Source organism: Macrotis lagotis, chromosome 5, assembly GCF_037893015.1.
Source record: "Macrotis lagotis isolate mMagLag1 chromosome 5, bilby.v1.9.chrom.fasta, whole genome shotgun sequence".
Taxonomy (NCBI): Eukaryota; Metazoa; Chordata; class Mammalia; order Peramelemorphia; family Peramelidae; genus Macrotis; species Macrotis lagotis.
The window spans coordinates 266,197,392-266,204,055 of record NC_133662.1 but is presented as its reverse complement, the minus strand read 5'-3'; the positions used below and the strand labels follow the sequence as shown (position 1 = coordinate 266,204,055).

The 6,664-nt window shown below is 41.5% G+C and overlaps 1 long non-coding RNA gene across 1 annotated transcript; it reads left to right on the top strand.

Moving 5' to 3' along the window:
- The first annotated feature begins 614 nt into the window (after positions 1-614).
- LOC141490213 (uncharacterized) lies at positions 615-6,417 on the top strand. The gene is made up of 3 exons (XR_012469092.1): positions 615-701; positions 1,726-2,686; positions 6,163-6,417. It is a non-coding gene; the product is annotated as an uncharacterized LOC141490213 (long non-coding RNA).
- Positions 6,418-6,664: the final 247 nt, after the last annotated feature.

Genomic DNA, 6,664 nt, shown 5'->3' with positions numbered 1-6,664 from the left:
CATTTTTGTACTCCAAGAAGTGAGCTTTTGAGTCTAAGCTCACCCTAGATGTTCACATGGACAATGTGTGCCCAACTTGTGATAGACAACCTCAGCTCATATTGGTCTGATCAGCCACAGTCAGACACTCTGTCTTTTGTCTCAAACATAGTGATGCCATTTTGGTCTTCTTCCATGACAAAGGACAAGAACCAATCTAGATTTTGAAAGAAATTATTATTTCTCTCTCATATTAACAGGCAATTATCCAAAATGGGGAGACTCAAACTTTTTTCTCTTACCTATTTCCTCACTTAAGACCATTCTCTCTATGAAAGGGCTGATAAAATGTCAACCATGGAACTGGTCTTTAATCTGTGAATGAACAGAGCAGGTCAGAGACAGGAAAATCCAAATTAAATAGATGTTTAATTTCAAAGAGAGGGAAACAGACTGCAAACAAGGAGGGACATTAGACACATGTGCCAGGGCCCCACCCAGAGGGAGGAACCCAAGACAGAGTGGGAAGATCTCAATTTATACCAATGGTTGCTAGGTGAGTCATAACCATGACAACAAGGGGTAATAGCAACAATGAGATAAATTTGATTCATAGCAGGACTTAAGGACCAGAGTATGGGTACTTGTCCAACCTTGTCTCAAGCCTGTCCTAGCAATAAAATAATTATGGGATTTTGTCAGAGGGTGAGATCATCCAGAGGGTGAGTGCAAAGGACTGCTGGTATGCTAAGCTCAGGCCAATCCCTTGCTTTCTGGACCTTAGTTCTGGAAAACAGGGTGACTCCTAATATTTTGACAACAGCTAGGCTGAATATTCTCCTCATTCTGGATATTACTTCTCCATCCAATTAGATCAGACTTCTAATTTAAAATGAATTATGAGCCATTGTGTTCTGTTGAAGCTAGTTTGTGTGGAGGGTGATCCTCTGTCTGGGTTGCCCAAGACTGTGAGTGTTCTTTGTGTAGAGTGTTCTGGAATCCAAGAGTGACATGATGCCACTCTTCCAATCCCTCATTAGAATAGGCCTACCTATCACTGATAGTTAACCAATCAGAGTTGATTGTTACCTTCTAGAACACCATTTCTTCCAAGGGTGTATAAACTGTAAATCTACTGCCATGATTGGTCTTTGACATTTAAGAGTGTCACTGATTCTGTTACTAAGAAAATGTTAGCATTATTAGTAAAATGATTGACTATCCATAAACTACGTCTCTCAAACTTTTTAAACATCACAGTTTTACATTTATTCCTGTTAAATTTTTCTTATCCATTTTGACCCATCTTTTTAGCCCAGGAGTATCCTATTAGGGATCCCATTCTGTCCTCTGTCATATCGAACAAAAGCTTCAGGTTTGTATCACGTACAAGCTTTATAAACATGACTTACATAGCTTTAATCAAGTCAGATCCTATGCCAAGTATAAGAACTCTGTGACAGGCATGGAGTGTTGTTTGTCATATGCCCTGGCAGAAATCTGTTGATTCATTCTGGTCTCCCAAGTTTACAAGCCAAGAATCACACTTAGTTCTTTCTTCTCTCCTCCTCCTCTATATAGAATCATTTACCAAGTCTTGAGAGTTTTGCCTCCAAAATAACTCTCATGTTCACTTCCTTCTATCCATAATGAATTGGTCTGTGACACCCAGGAGCCTGCTCTTTTCTCCTAACAAGTGTAGGAAACCAAGGAAAGTTGAGTGACTTGTCACTTTACCTTAATCAGGTAAAATGCTGATTTGAATGAAGATAGTAAATGATGACTTTGCTGGCCCAAATTGCAGGAAAAATACCTCTTGTAAAGGAAAAATAATCAAAGAATCTCAAATTTAGAAGGAACTTCAGAGACCATCGCTACCCCACCAACTATCTCTGCTACATGGCTATCCAACCTTGTTGAAAACCTCCAGTGAGGGTGCACTTTTTCTTTCCCCAAGGGTCTAAATCCACTTTGGTCCACCTCTAACTCAAGAGGTTTGCTTTTCCTCACATCAAGCCCATCTCTATCTCCACTCACTGTTCCTAGTTCTGCCCTTTTAGGCAGAGAAGAACCCTCTTCCACATGACATCCCTTTGGACACTTGCTGCCGTGACATAGTCTCACCACAGTCTTATGTTTTTCCAGGGCACATATTCTTGGTTCCCTCAGTGTATCCTTATAGAAACATGATCTCAGGACCCCTCGCCATTCTGGGCACCCATGATGGAATCTTGTCAATATCTCCCCTCAAATATGAAGCATGGTTAGAGAAGAGGACAGCCCTCCTTTCCTCTAGTACTGTACTTATTATTCTTGCTTGTCCTCTGCTTTCAAAGATGGCCAGTGCCATTGCAGGGATGATAGCTTTACTTTTATGTGGATTGTTAAGCGAGGTAGAGGTGCAGGGTCTCTTTCATCATCTCTGAAGTCCAGTGGCAACCTAAAAGTCAAAACCACTGGTGGTCATCTGGGATGCAGTGGGTGAGCAGATTCAGACACCCTCATGGCCTTGAAACAACTTGTTCCCTGCTCATTCCACTGGAGGAAGTCTTTACATGCTTGGCGTAGACAGCCTCTTAACTAACAAAGACATCGGAGGCCCATTGGTTACCCTCTGTACACTGCTAGAATTCTTGTCCTGGTTCCAAGACAGCGAGGAAGAGAAAATTAGTTCATACCAAATTGGACAGATTATGCAACCCTCAAGGTAAGATCTACTTCTTTTTTTCTTTTATTATGAGTTTTACAATTTCCCCCCCCATCTTACTTACCTCCCCTCCCCCCTCCCCCCCAGAAAGCAATGTCAGTCTTTACTTTGTTTCCATGTTGTACCTTGATCTAAACTGAGTGTGGCGAGAGAGAAATCCTATCTTTAAGGAAGAAGCGGAAAGTCTTAGAGATAACAAGATAAGACAATCAGATATCTGGTCCCCCCCCCCCCCCCCCGCTAAATTAAAGGGAATAGTCCTTGGTCTTTGTTCAAACCCCACAGTTCTTTCTCTGGTTGCAGATGGGATTCTCCATTGCAAACAGCCCCAAACTGTCCCCGATTGTTGCTGTAAGGGTGTACAGTTTTCCTGGTTCTGCTCATCTCACTCAGCATCAGTTCATGCAAATCCCTCCAGGCTTCCCTGAATTCCCATCCCTCCTGGTTTCTAACAGAACAATAGTCTTCCATGACATACATATATCACAGTTTGCTAAGCTGTTCCCAAATTCAAGGATATTTACTTGATTTCCAATTCTTTGCCACCACAAACAGGGCTGCTATGAATATTTTTGTACAAGTGATGTTTTTACCCTTTTCATCATCTCTTCAGGGTATAGACCCAGTAGTGGTAATGCTAGATCAAAGGGGATGCACATTTTTGTAGCCCTTTGGGCATAGTTCCAAATTTCTCTCCAGAAAGGTTGGATGAGTTCACAGCTCCACCAACAGTGTAAAAGTGTCCCAGATTTCCCACAGCCCTTCCAACAACGATCATTATCCTTTCTGGTCATATTGGCCAATCTGAGAGGTGTGAGGTGGTACCTCAGAGAAAGGGTTTACTTCTTATGAGAGACATTTAATACACAAAACTGATCATTCAGATACTTCATTTTTGTTTAGGTTTTTTCAAGGCAAATGGGGTTAAGTGGGTTGCCCAAGGCCACACAGCTAGGTCATTACTAAGTGTCTGAGACCAGATTTGAACCCAGGTACTCCTGGCTTCAGGACTGGTGCTGTATCCACTGAGCCACCTAGCTGCCCCTATTCAGATACTTCTAGAAAGTTGGCAAACATAACCTGAGCCTAATCACAAAAATTACTCTTTCCTCTATTTTGTACCCACTATAGTGATAGATATTATCTGAGTATCCTAGGTGCCAAGTGGACTTTAATTAGCACCTTTATGACCTTTAGGAGATTGAGTGAATGGAACTACCTTATTCTTATGACTAATATGGTTTCTAAAAAAATAGGTTTTTTAAAATTTTATTTATTACATCAGAGTAATTTCCCTGATGTAAGTAAAATGCACACACACACACAGTTAAACAAGTGCACTCAGGTGCATGAGGACTGTGTCTGATGCCATTACCTCTCTTTGCCCTAGTTGGCCATTGCTTCTCAGAGGAAGTGAGGGGTTCAAGTTTCATTATCAGCTTTCCAGGACTATTTGGTTTTTCAATTACTTTGGAGTTCAACTTCCTCTTAGCCTTTTTGTTAACATTATTGTCGTGATTTGGCATATTGTTCCCTTGGTTCTCCTTATTTCATTCTGTATCAGTTCACACAAATCTCATGTTTCCTTGAATTCCTCATAGTTATCATGGGGAAGGTATTTAGGTATTTGGATTGTTGTTTTAAATATTCATAATAGAATGATGATGGTGTATTACCCCATGACCGTCACCTTTGGTATGGAAGGCCCATGTTTCTCCCTTCAACAAGAAACCTATCCTATCTGCTTTATGGCTCCTTGCTAGAGAAGTCAGTAGTGAATGACCCATAAGCCACCAGTCACCCAAATCTTATTTAATAATCTGATATTTGAGAGGCATTCTAGCAGATATAGTCACTTTCCTTTCTTCTGGCTTCTCCATGGTTAATATTTCCATGAAGTTAGATGACTAGACTGTACAGAAACCTGAATTATGCTATCTTAGTTGGGCCTCTTCTTCGGCGAAGGGGTTCACTTAATGTTATGCCTTGTCAAGGGTGAGGGAGAGGCCAAGAAAAAACCACTTGGGCAGCCTTGCCAAGTCTTTGGCAAAATAAGGATCGAAGAGGCTTTCCACTCCAGTACCCGATGTCTCACTTAAATAAGGACCTGAGTAATAAATTCCTCCAGGAGTTAACTTCTAGGGTAGTTTACCTCTGTAGGCAAAATCATTTCCTTTTGTAAGACAATCCAAGGAGCTGCCCTTTTTACTTGAACTGTGCCAAGGAAGTTGGAGCCAAACTCAAGGCCTGATTAAAGCAATTTGTTCATCTTAGGTGCCTGACATTTGCTCTGTTTCTTGGAGAAGAAACTTCCGTTCTTTTTTAAATACCTAATTCTTCATAAATTCATAAGTTCTTTTGCAAGGAGGCAAGGTAGAAATCCTAAATATATAAATATCCACATTGGTTGGCTTTTGTCCTCCATTATCAAACAAGACCCAAAACGACATCACTATGTTTGAGACAAATGCCAGTGTGTCTGACTGTTCTGATCAGCCCATTATGAGCTGGCAATGCTCTACCACAGGTTGGCCACAAATAGTCCATGTGAACACCTGGGTTTGGGTACTCTAAACTTACTCCTGTCACATGTCCTTTGAGCTATTTCCACTCTGCTCTTCCTATAGAGCACAGCACCCTCACTGATGAGGCCATGCTATACTGGCCGATCCTGTGCCAGTGTCTCTCATGCTGTACAATTAATTTTAATAGTCTTCAATGAGATCTTCAGGATGTCCTGGCATCCTTTCTTCTGAAGCCCTTGTGAGCACTTGCCCTGTGTGACTCTATAAAATAGTCTTTTTTGGAAATGGATATCTGGCCTTTTAAAAACTTGACCAGGGGCAGGTAGGTGGCGTAGTGGATAAAGCACCGGCCTTGGAGTCAGGAGTACCTGGGTTCAAATCTGGTCTCAGACACTTAATAATGACCTAGCTGTGTGGCCTTGGGCAAGCCACTTAACCCCATTTGCCTTGCAAAAACCTAAAAAAAAACCTTGATCAGCCCATCATAGTTGAGCCCTCTGAAGAAATGTTGGAATGTTTGGTAGTTTAACTCAAGTAAAGACCTCAATGTCTGGTATCTTCATAATCATCCTAAGATAATTTAAATGGAAGTGATTCAGTTTCCTGACATGGCTGGTAGACTCTTCAGGTTTCACAGGCAGACAGCCATGAGGTCGGCACAACAGCTCTGTAGACGCTCAGTTTGATAGTCAGTCTAATACCTCTTCTCTCCCCAACTTTTGGAGTCTCCCAAATACTGAGCTAACTTTGGCAATGTGTGTATAAACCTCATTGTCAATGTGTACCTCCATGGAAAGGACACTGCAAGTTACTGAACTTGTCCACATATGCTGTAACAGATGGTTCCATTTATGGATGGTTGATGGAACACCTGGGTTTTCTCGGTGTTCATTGATTGGACAAAATGAGCACAAGTTGCAGAGACTGGATCTATACTTTGTGGCATCTCAGTTTCAGAGGCTGCACTGAATGCACCATCAGCTGCAAACAGAAGATCATGCACCAATACTCCCTCCCCTTGGTCTTGGCTTGTAGCTTTTCCAAGTTGAAGAATTTACCAGCAGTGTGATGGCTGACTTTGATGCCCTGTTCATCCTCAGAGAAGACATTGGATAACATGGCTGAAAACATCATGCTCAAAAGCATGGGAGCTAGGACATCGTCTTGTTTCATTGAATTGATGACTGGAATCATCCACTATCCAGAAACCAGGTGAGCACATTGTCATGAGACTGACATACTTTACCGATGAACTTCTCAACTGTAGGGCATGTTCAAAAAAACCCACAAATAGATTTATGAACCACATCTTCTGAAAGTGATTTGAGTTATTCCTCCAAGATCATTTCCTCTGTTATTTCAGTGCTTGAAGTGATGCTTTTTATCTGAAGACTTTCATTCTTTTCCTGCCTCTCCTACTCCCATATCTTTTTACTTCTGGTTCTGGGAATAG